Source organism: Electrophorus electricus, chromosome 22 (assembly GCF_013358815.1).
Source record: "Electrophorus electricus isolate fEleEle1 chromosome 22, fEleEle1.pri, whole genome shotgun sequence".
In the NCBI taxonomy this organism is placed as follows: Eukaryota; Metazoa; Chordata; class Actinopteri; order Gymnotiformes; family Gymnotidae; genus Electrophorus; species Electrophorus electricus.
Genome location: NC_049556.1, coordinates 642,501 through 655,089, shown reverse-complemented (window position 1 = coordinate 655,089; position 12,589 = coordinate 642,501). Strand labels below are relative to the sequence as shown.

Here is a 12,589-nt window from a genome sequence, read left to right as displayed (position 1 = left end):
AAGACATCCCTAAATCTCTGTGGGCCACCCATAAGAATGATGTAGATTATCCGCCCTACAAGGCTCGACTCAAGCATGGTACCGCTGTTTACTGTAAACAGTATCCGCTATCTCCTGAAAAAGAAGCAGGTCTGTCACCTATCAATGACTCCCTGCTCACCCAAGGTGTAATCATTCCCACTGTGTCACCCTATAGTACCCCTGTAAACCCAGTGCGTAAACCAGGCGGTAAGGGGTGGAGATTTACACAAGATCTCAGGTACATTAATAATATAGTAGCTCCTATAGCCCCGCTGGTGCCTGATGTGTCTGCCATTTTAAACACTATACCTGCACACCATCACTATTTTACTTTTGTAGATATTTGCTCTGCCTTTTTCTCTGTACCAATCCACCCAGACAGCCAAGCACTTTTCGCATTTACATTTCAGGCTAGGCAATACACGTGGTGCCGGCTCCCCCAAGGCTTCCTGGACCCCCTGGCTGTGTTCTCTGCTGTTGTAAGAGAAAGGGAGGAGTAAAGTACGCAAGAAGAGGGAACAGACAACCTCGGGCAACCAACTAGCGGTCAAGCCATCATGTCATGGCTGATAAGCAGAGACCTTGCATTGGGTGCCTGAAGGCAGAAAGGCTCCAGTGTCTAACAATAATAATAAAACAAAAAAAAACACCAATACAATTCTTTATTTGAAATATAATCTTTAGAGGCTTGTATTACTAAAACATCAATAAAATGATCCAACCAGTTAAAAGGGTTTCAGATGTTGTGTTTTGAGTCTCAGTGCCCTCACACACATACTGAGAAAACCAGACCTGACAACAAAGAGGAAAGTGACGTCCACACACACACGAGACCAGAAAACATGTGAGGAACCAAAGTTTAACCCGAGTGTGTTTAATGTGTGGTGGATAAATCCTAAACACACATCCAGTACCACAATCTGAAACAACAGGCAAAGGTCAAAAATACCAGAAGTAACAAAGTAACAGAGAGACAAAGCAACAGTAACAGACAAAAGTCAGATCAAAACCTGTCAGACTGATGATGACTTAAAGAACGCTTTGGGATTGCAGACTACAAAGTAGCAGCAAGACTCCCCAACTAAACTACACAACAAGAGAATCTTAACCACACTAATACTAATCACCAAAAAAGGTGCAACACAATAGAGTGATTGACAAGAGGGAGGAGCTGCAGTGGGGCTGATCCCTGGTGACCAGAGGTAGTGCCCTCCTGAACCAGTGGATCAGTCCATTTCTGTGATACTGACTGTGATACATATTTAATATCCTTCAGTCTATAGTGGTGTGTCTCACTGGGGATGCCTACTAGAGAACAACAGGATTAGGATTAAGGTTAGGATTAGGGTTAGGTTTAGGGTTTAGGGTTAGAATTAGGGTTAGGATTAGAAATTCAGCAGTGAATAGTCAGGAGACTGTACTGATCCTCAGAGTCCTGATGTTTATTTACGCACATATAAAAACTTCAGATCAAATTTTTATTCATCAAAAATAAGGGTGCTAATCTAACAATGAGTAGTTAATTCAACAACAGACATGAGATCAGGAGGAGATGAAGAAGTAGGATAGACAGAGAGAGACAGGAGAAGGAGAGAGGAGGATGATAGAGAGAGAGAGGTGTGGATGAAGCCTAAGAGTCATCACCTTCTGAGAGTCATCACCTCCTGACCTTGATACCTCACAGACAGACACCACGGCACAGAAGACTTACAGAGACATTTAGAAAAGTACAGAAAAACAAACATAATATAAAACTTAATCAAAAATAATCACAAAATAAAACAAATACATATTGATTCCTTCACCCTAGTGAGGCTCACTACAGAAGATCACCAGGATTAGAGTTAGGGTTGAACCCTAGCGAGGGTCACTACAGAAGATCACCAGGATTAGGGTTAGGGTTAAACCCTAGTGAGGCTTACTACAGAACATCACCAGGATTAGGGTTAGGGTTAAACCCTAGTGAGGCTCACTACAGAAGATCACCAGGATTAGGGTTAGGGATAAACCCTAGTGAGGCTCACTACAGAAGATCACCAGGAATCTCCAGGTCATTTATTTACAAAGTGCTGCAGTTACATAACACTGCAAAAAAAATTAAAATTCTTGGCTCAAAGGTTAAAAGGTGGAGTATAATGTGTCTCTCTGAGTGACTCTAGTAACAAACACACAAACATAAACAGTCACTCAATCACAAGCTTCAGAACTGCTGAAAAGACAGAAGGTCTGTTGGCTGTGAAGCCCCACAGAACTCATACACTCATCAACTCTACAGAGAAGGAACTCCAACACCACTGAATCTGATTTTCCTGGAATGTTTTTGCTACAACCATTAAACTTCATATGAAGATTTATATGATAAAACAAACAAAACAATTATAATGTTATCAAGCATTTCTATACTAAGAGTGAAATTAGTATGTACATTATGGTAAAACTACACTTTCACTGTAAGAGATTTTATCTCGAACCTGTTACATCTCCATCTGTTATAAAACATCTTCCTGTTGTAGACATGAGTATCTGAAATGGTCATTTAAAATGTGTTTAAACCAAATAAATAAATGAACACTTGGATAAGAGGGTTTAAACTCCTGGTCTTGTAGAAGCTTGAGTGAGTAACACAGGAGGATGAACTCTGTTTCCCAGCAGTCTGTGCTGTTCCTCAACAACCTTGACAAAGATGATTCAGAAAACATTCATTAGGATCAGTCATTATTTCTGTTTAATGTCCATAGAATCACTGTCAGTTCAACTCCACACTACCTGTCCTATATTTAATAAAGTTGGTAGGTTCAGTCCTGTGCACATAAACAGTGAAGGGCTCTTACATGTTTCAGGATTGTTTATTAATTATTATAAACCTGAGAAGAAGTCACTTTGCATTGTTATTCAGTTTCACTTGAAACAAGGTTTAAAATGAACACTGGCTCCTTTTTCACTGAGTCATATTTATTAAAAAATAAATCCAACCACAGCAGCTGGTACTGACAGTAATGAATGAAGTGGAGATCAGTGAGCACTCTATGGAGTGATATCTGCTGACTGGCTTCAGTTCTGTTTCCTTCATTGTTAGCTGGTTTTGAAGGACTGGTTTAAGCTCTTCTTATGACCAGTTATAGTGTTCCTTTAGGTCTTTGGGTCCAGTAGTGGCTCAGTACAGCCTGGTACCTCTGAAATCATACCATAGATCTTGGAGCTCTGACCTTTGTGTGAGTCCAGCCTCAGCTCTGAGTATACAGTGTCTGCCCCCACACTGCTCTTCTCTAGTAGGGACAGAAGAGCCTGAATTACACCACAGGAATAAGTCCAACCCTCCAAATGATTAAACACAACATGACCTGAATAACCTACAGTGGGTAACTAAGCACACAATGTTACTAAGCAGTGAATCAAAACGTAGAATCTTAAGAGTTATTCAGGTCAGCTGTATCTTGGTTTGTCACTGCTGTAGGTGACTAAAGTTTCTCCTTTTCATGTACCTTCTTTTTTCTTTGCTTTCTGTTTTGGTTTCAGTTTGATCTCAGCATAAGTAACTTCACTGGGTCCAGCACCAGTGTCTGCAGTAACAGAGAAAAAAAACAAAGCAAACACAGGCGTGACCTCTCACTGACCTTTAGTGTTCTAACCCACCAGCCAATAACATCTCATCTTACACGCTTCATTCCCACAATGCACTGCTGCTGCTTTTGGAGACCAGCATGTGTTTCCTTTGTCTCATGTGATGATTATATAGTAGATATATATAGTAGTATATATACAGTAGAGTGATGTGAATCAGAGTGTATTCTTCAGTGTGTTGTTATATAATACCTGTTACTTATATGTATAATAGAGTGATGTTGTGTATGAGTTGTGAATTAAATCCCAGTGTGAGGGAGATGTGGATGTACCTTTATTCATGCTTTTTTGCGATGTTTCATGATCTGAGCATAAGTGACATCACTGAGATCATCTGCAGGTTCATCTGACACAGAGTACAGTGTGTTTATCACAGTGTACAGTGTGTTTATCATAGAGTACACTGTGTTTATTACTAAAAGAGGTTTCTGGGCTTTACTGTATAGCTGCACTCTGTCCAACTCTTTCACTACTACACTCAGTGGGAAATGAAATCGTTACCTGTGCTGCTCCTGTCTGCTGGCTTAGCTGTGTCATATATGTGGGCAGCTTCTGGGGTTAAAGGAAAATAAAGCTAAATTGAAAGATTACTGGACACAGTAGAGAATGAATCACAAGTGATGAACGATTATTTAAATTGTCTTAGAGAAGATAAAGCTTTAAGTTAATTGTTAATAATGAAAGTTGTTGTTGTGTCATGGTCTGAGCAGTGTGCAGTGGTGTGACTGACACCCTTCACCTCCTGACTCTCTCTGGGTCTGATCTGATGTCTGATTGATGTCTGACTGACTCCCAGTACAGCGACACAGAGATTCTGCTCCAAGGCAACATGGAAATAAAGGAAAAGTGTTTAATACTGTAAAAGGTTTCATGATGTGTATCATACAAACATATAATATTTAAACTATTCATAAATGACCTGCAGTTGATCTCAGACCTTTGTTGGTTTTGTAGCACCACAGCAGGATCAGTAAGAGGAAGAAGACAACCAAACTCGGTCCCACAGTCAAACCAACCAGGCCAAGAGAGGAGAAATCATCAAATGAACTCATAGGAACAAAAACATCACATGAATCAAAATGATTTGTCACACGTCTCTGCTCCAGACTATGTGAGCTCACTGTGTACTCGATTCTTCAACACAGTAGGGGGCGCTATTAGTGAGATCAGGTCTTGTAGTGCAGGGTGCAAACAAATGCTTTTAAACCGGGGTGCCAAAACAACAGTCTTGTGTATTATTTTTTAAGATCCATTATAAGTTGGTAATGATATTAACAAGAAATGTAGTAAGTTTGCATTTCACAGCTATAATACCATGCAGTATTACTGGAATAAAGGTACATTTACAGTATATTTTTTACCCTTAATAAGTAAACACAATACATGTGGACTGCGTGTGTTCTGCTAATTTCTAAAAAGAGTTTAAATGAGTAAAATAGATGTTAAATTCATGAAATGACTGTGGTCTTACCATGTACAGCCAGAGTTACTGTACACCTACTGTGTACAGTTACTGTGGACCTAAATCTATCACACAGATAACCAACACAATGTTTTCTATAATTCTACACTTTAAACTCACTAGTATACAGAACTAAATCTAAATCTTTCACACAAGTCATTGCTGTCTGGTCCTGTACATGTTTTAATGTTAAATAAATCCATAAATTCAGGAACACATAAAGCATGTCCTGTAGCAGATATGACAGCTTCCTGTTATTCAGAAAATTAAACATTTTCTGATTTGCATTGTCATATTTCTACTAAAGTGTAATTGACTGCTGCCCTCTAGTGGCCAATCTATGCACATGTCCAAGACTCCACAGTACATGTAGTGACACTTGTAATCTAATATTGTGCCAACTTTTACTGAGGGTTGACAAGTACTGATATTGTTGAATATCTAACTGATAAATTTAATTTCTATGGTAGTTATACACTGTAAACTGTTCCTCACCAGTAAGGTTTACCCAGAGTGCATCACTGTAGTGTGTGTAGTAGACTGGGTTTCCTCTGCCAGCTCTGCACCAGTACTGGCCTCCATCAGAGGGCGCCACTGAGCTGATGTTGTAGGAGTTTGCTGCAGTGTTGGTCTCATTCTCAGGGTTCTGTGTGTGTCTGGACCAGTAAAAGCTCCATTCAGCAGACTGGTCCAGCTTACAGTGCAGAGTCACTGGGTTTCCCACCAGTGCAGCTCCTTTAAGGCTTGATATGAGTTCAGGTGTAGGTTTAACTGCGGATGGAGATGAAACACACAGTTCAGGACATGTAAGGGCAGAGCGCATATAGATATCTTGACTAAATGACATTCTCAGATTAAAAATAGATGAAGTATTTTAGTAGTTTAAATATTTTAAAATAAAAACAAGAGACTCTCAGTAACATGGTGTGGCAGTAGTGAAGCAGTAGATTAATCAACAGACTTTTAATTAACTGTTTATATCAGATTTGTTTATAATCTGATGAATTCAGTTGTTTTTCATGTTATTTGGGTGTCCAAGTTCATATCTGTAGATGTTAACCTGTGAAGTCACTGAACATGTAACGGGTATAATACATACCATCTTAGCATACTCAACAAGCTGTTATACACATGCTGTTAACATTCTGTAACTGGATTTTAACTGGACTTTGAGATGGGGTTGGTGTCAGGATTACAGTCCTGCTCATTCAAATGTGAGTCTGAGGGTTTCTCTACTCAATATTTGTGTCCAATTCGATTGCACAGTCTGAACCAACCCAGGCTCCATTGTAGAAATTACACAGTACTTAGTAAGTACAAAGTAAGTTGCATTTCATTTGCATTTCAGTACCATGTAGTGTAACTGTAATTACAGTACAGGTCTAATACCATGCAGTGTAACTGTAATTACAATATATATCTAATACAATGTAGTGTGTAATTACTTTGGATCTACAATTTCTGTTTTGCCTAGTAAACACAATACATGGAGTGTGCATTATGCTGCTGAATACAAATAGTGTAAATTATTTAACAAACAATAATTTAAGTTATTGAAATAGACATTAAATTCCTGAAATGACATTAATCTTACCATGTACAGTGAGGGTAACAGTGTTACTGTACTGTGATGTTGTTGGTCTGTCATGTCTCTCTCCTCTACACTGGTACTGATCCCCATTAACTACAGCATCTCCAATGATGGTGAGAGTGTCTCTGTGTACAGTGTCAAACACAGACTGAGCCACTGTAGTCCACTGACTCTGAGCTTTCCTCTTCTACCACTGATATGTCCACCCATCATAACCCTGAACCTCACACTTCAGAGTGACTGACTCTCCAGTGAACACAGGACTCTGAGGCTACACAGTCAGTGTAGTTGTGGGTAAATCTGTGGAAAGAGATGGAGAACACTGTATGTTACAGCTGACTGACCCCAAGTGTCTTCCTGGAGTCAATCTGTATTTACATATATTATAACAAACAGGTTAGACCCACAATGCTGCATTCGAATCTGTTAATCACTTTGTTTTGTGGAGATTATCTGGAGATTATGTGGGATCTGATTGTGATTGGAGTGTAAAATGTGAACACATGACTGTGAGTTACATAATTATTCCATCCAGTACCACCTTGGACACTTTGTCCAGTAATGTGACACTTGTAGGAGTAATGGTGGTGATAGTACAGTAGGAGTAATGTAGTGATGGTACATTAGGAGTAATGTGGTCATGGTACAGTAGAAGTAATGTGGTGATAGTACAGTAGGAGTAATGTGGTGATAGTACAGGAGGTTTTTAAAGTCAACAGAAAAGAACACAAATGTTTTTATTGTCTAAAACGCTCCCAGCCAGTCCTAGAATTAAAATGGCCCCTAGTTTTCAAATAGATACTACGCCACTGGAACCAGTTATCTACAATATATCCAGCAATGTAATAGCATTTTATTTTTCTATAATAAATTAGTGTATTACAAGTAAATTTAAGCCTTAATTAATGTAACTGGATTACATGTGAACGATTTATGTTACATTTATGTAAATACTGATTCCCACCACCAGATGGTGATATTGCCTTGAGTACTTGGGTTACTGTAATTTGATTTCCTATTTCTGCTGTGGAAAGAATATGTAGAAAACATCTATTCTGTCTCTTAGAAAATTATGGGTAACAGTTACGTTAGGTAGCTTGAATGACTAAATGTAAGCAATGTATATCCATAGTCTCAAATACTAAAATGCATATGAAAATACAAATATATAAACTGAAGAGAGTTCAGTCAGGGACAGGACATGGTGTTCATGGTGTTTACAGTAAACTCAGTACAAGCGTAAATTCACTACATGGAGTCTCACCTTGCACTGTGATGTTCACAGGATTACTGCTCCAAGATTCAGAATTATAAAATGATTTTCTTGCTAACATACATTTGAAGCTCTGGTTAAATTTGAAGCTCTGTTTAAATTAGTGTAATAATAAAGATGTGAAATCTTTAAATTCTGACCTCACACACAATCACCCAATTATTGGAAAGCAAACTAACGTCTCTCTCATACACACACACACACACACACACACACACACACACACACACACACACACGCACACACACACACACTGAGAACATGTTAAACAGCTTTTCTTATTAACTCTAGTTTTCTTAGTCAGTAAGTGATCGTTCTATATATTGTGAACTATAATATCCTGTTATCAAACATTTCCTTTTCTCCTTAACTAGTGAGTGCACTACATGTAGACTCACTGTGCACTGTGATGTTAACAGGATTGCTGCTCCCTCCAGATTCAGACTGACACCAGTACACTCCACTGTGGTATGTGTAGAGGTATCCGATGGTGCATGTAGATCCTGTAACTGATCCCCAGTCTGATGAACAATCTGACACCCTCCCACTGTGTGTGTATCCTCTCACTCTCCATCCAGTAGAGTCACTCTGTCCCTCACAGCTCAGTGAGAGAGAGTCACCACTAAAGTGTTGAGTTCTGCTGGGACTGATGATCAGAGAGACTGGAGGAGACAGACCTTAGAAACAGAAATTATACATCACATATGTTATTGTTATTGTCTTATCATAGCAAGAGTGTAGTGAACACATTTAACATGGAAAGATTACAACCAGTTTGATGCCTCCTTTGATAATAGAAAACTGCTTTATTCATATCTAGTTAATAACATCTAGCTAGGCTTTTGATTGTATTTATGTGATTATCTGATGTTTCACACACACACACACACACACACACACACACACACACACACACACACACACACACACACACACACACACACACTGCTGTTTTATGTCCTCACCAGTGATCCATAGTGGCTGTGTGTTGCTGTACTGTGTCTGATAGGCTGGTTTGCCTCTCTCTGCTCTGCACACATAAACTCCTGTTTGATGTAGAGCAGCAGGACTGAGAGTGTAGGAGCCTCCAGCTCCTCTGATGCTGTCTGAGAGGAGCTCAACACAATACCTCACATAGCCATGATTTTGTGTTACTGGAGTTAAACATTCTCTGTAGGGAACAGCTCTGTACCAGCTGAATGTCCAGCCTGTAGAGGAGTCTCTGACCTCACAGCTTAGACTCACTGAGTCTCCTTCAGTCAGCCAACTCTGTGGAGACACACTCAGTACTGCCTGGGCTCTCTCTGTAACACAGCAAATATAAAATCCTGGGTGTTTAAAATCACGCACACACAATAACAACCTTGCTATGAATGTCTATTGGCTAAATTCACAGTCCAAACTCACCTGACACAGTTAATGTAACAGCATTACTGATCTCTGAGCTCTGAGAGTCTCTTCCCCTGTACCCGCTGCAGGTGTATGTACCACTGTCATACTGTGTAACAGAGCTGATCATGTATGGATTGTATGTGGTGTGTGGGTAGAGACTGTAGTTATTCTTATACCAGCTGTATGTCCACCCAGTGTCTCCTTCTCCCTGTATGTCACATCTGAGTGTCAAAGTCTCTCCTCTGAACAGCTGATTATCAGGACTTACACTCACAACAGCTTTAACATGGCCTGCAGAAACATTAAACATTTGAATTCTTCATTCAGTTACTTTGAAAACAAATAAATTACACAGATCTAAATCTAAATCTACCACACCAGTCAGTGCTGTCTGGTCCTGCACATGTTTTAATACTAAATAAATTCATTAATTATAAAATACATACACTAAAATGCTAAATGTGTAAATTAATACATTTAAAATAGCAACTTTTCATAAATGTCTAATGACATCATTCCATCATTCCATGTTTCATCTAATAGCTGAATAGAGTTAGTAATGGCAGTTTGGGTTTTAAATAATATATAAACAGAATATAAATCACCTTGAGCAAGTCCAGCTTGAACAAATGAAATCAGCACTATAAACATAAAAGAGGGAACATATGAATATGAACAATTAATTAATTTATTAAAGAAAACACCTGACAGCAAAACATTTCAGACACAATTAAAATAAAAGTATCATCATGTACACACATGGGGGCATCGGTGATTTATGTTTCTGTGGACAGTGGTGTGTGCTGTGGCATGAGCAGATTCACTACTGCTGTTTCACAGTTCCACAGTGTATGTTACTTATGGACATCCTATCCAGCATTCTCTAAGTGTTTAGAAGGTTTATGAAGAATGAACACACTGTGTAACGTGGAGCGATAGAGAGCTGGACGCAGACGCTGAGAAGAGCGAGATTTATTAAGGGCAAATCCAGAATCTGGGTCATTAAGACAGTCCAGGGTCACAGCACCAATACGAACAGATCCAGGAAATATATTAAACAGAAAGAAAAACATGAAAATCTGGAAAATAAATCAACAAACCGAGAGAAAACAGGGTACAGATACACAGACAACAAGGCAGAACCCAGAACACTGACTGAATAAACGTGAAACAAGACAAACGCTCAAACAACTACAGAAAACCAAAGTGCTCAAAATTCGCCTAAAATGAAACGCGTTTTATTTGTAAATTTGTAAAAAATTGTTTTGGACGCTTTTACGCAGCAAAATACGGCCTTATTTTTTCACTACGCTGTAATATACATTGCAAAAACCATCAAAAATGGCGTATTTTACACCATTTATATGTTAGTTGAAATGCCGTAAAAAGCGTCGCTTTAAGGGCTCCAAAGGTTTTGGCGTGCTTACAACGGCGTTTAAAAATGTTATTTCATAGTATGATAATGAGCTCTGCCTATTGGGTTTGACAGCCAATAGACTTGAACTTTCTTCACCACAGAGACTAGCTATATTATTTGCGTCTTTTGCTTTATACCGTTAAAATAGCATTCTACATTTCCACCTTTTGCTTGGTGGTAATTGAGTTACCATCTTAAGAACCTTCCCCCATCCCCTCCCCCCAATCTCTCCTGTCACGGTTTCTCCAGTTGGATATCCTCTCCCACAGTAGTGACCACATCTTGATATAATCCCTGCACCTGAGAACGCTGAATCTGATGGTATGTAGAATTGCAGTGGTCGAGGTTTAAACCCTGTAGATATAAAGGATTATTCTTAATAAGCCGTATATTAAAATCACCAGCTATAGCAGCAGAATAGCGCCCCCTACTGTTAATGTAACCTGCTCTAATCCAAAGTATCTCAAAACATTGCATTGCAATCTATGGGACCTGATATTACAATGCACATCACCTACAGAATGATGCTTTGAACATGCAACAAAGCTTTTTACGGTGTGTCAACTGACATATAAATGGTGTCAAATACACCATTTTTGATGGTTTTTGCAGTGTATTTTACAGCGTAGTGAAAAATAACGCGGTATTTTGCGGTGTAAAAGCGTCCGAAACTGCTTTTTTTCTGGGTTTTACAAATAAAATGCGTTTCGTTTGAGGTGAATTTTGACTACTTTGGCTTTCCATATGATGAGCAAATAACGGCTAGAACAATGACCAGCAAGACACTGAGGAAAACACTGGGTTTAAAAACACAACCAAACAAGGTAGATACGAACTAATGAAGGAGAGAGACCTAAATGAGAGGCTGAACTAACGAAACCAAAACAGGGAATCACATGGAAACGAAAACGAGGATGAAATGTTGTTCTCCATCTCCCCATTTCTGCTGATAACATGAAGCTTTGAAAAAGAATACAGTGGAGTTGAATATGCGCCATCTCTCTGCTACCATGTGGTAGTGGGCCTTTTGTTAGGGGGGTAGGCATTGGTCTTCCTGGTTGAGTACATTTGTATGTATGTATATGTGCATGTGTATGTATGTATGTATGAATGTGAGGAGTGGGTCCTTTGTTAGGGGGGTAGCCGTTGGTCTTCCTGGTTGCGTGAGTGTTGGGGAGGTTTTGTCTATGAATTGAGTTTGTGTTCAGCAGAGAGACTGAGGTTAGTGGTAAAGCTGAGTTACTGGGTCAGTGTTCAACTTGAGGTTGAGGTTCATGTCACATGGTTTCCTTTCATATCTATAAAATGAAGAATCTCTCTTGTGTCAGGCTAAATACAGCCAGTCTGTGTTGGTCAAGATCATTCTTCCCCCTCTTAATATAAGTGTTTTTGTTTATATTACAAAAAGCAAAGGGGTAATAATGTTTGTCTTGGTAATTTCCTGTTGATCGTCACCTTCCTATATTGTTTACTCATGTTACATTTTTTGAGATTGCAGTATTTTTACCCAGTTAGTCTGTTAAAATCTTAATATACACTGTATGTTACATTCTATCACATTTACCCCAACACACAAAACAGCCCAAGCAGTATTTGTTATCTGCTGATTTTCTGTAGCGTTTGTTTGTAGGTTGCACTTGACTGTTTCAGCATCACACAGCATGTAGGTTTTCCCACTCATATCTTTGGGCATTGTTTGGATTTGTTATATTCTACTGACTTCTCAATTCCTAAATTATGTTGGTATGATCCAAATCTCAAATATACAGACTATCCGGTTTCTATAGTGATAGTGATGTAATGGCTGTCAAC

At 39.0% G+C, this 12,589-nt stretch overlaps 2 long non-coding RNA genes across 2 annotated transcripts; both read right to left on the bottom strand.

The window, feature by feature from the left end:
- Nucleotides 1-3,250: 3,250 nt before the first annotated feature.
- On the bottom strand, nt 3,251-3,942 carry LOC118240609. Its single transcript, XR_004775523.1, has 3 exons — nt 3,915-3,942; nt 3,504-3,581; nt 3,251-3,287 (listed from the first exon to the last, which is right to left on the bottom strand). It is a non-coding gene; the product is annotated as an uncharacterized LOC118240609 (long non-coding RNA).
- Nucleotides 3,943-4,163: 221 nt separating this feature from the next.
- Nucleotides 4,164-4,663, bottom strand: LOC118240600. The gene is made up of 3 exons (XR_004775512.1): nt 4,580-4,663; nt 4,382-4,456; nt 4,164-4,194 (listed from the first exon to the last, which is right to left on the bottom strand). It is a non-coding gene; the product is annotated as an uncharacterized LOC118240600 (long non-coding RNA).
- Between the last annotated feature and the right edge of the window lie 7,926 nt (nt 4,664-12,589).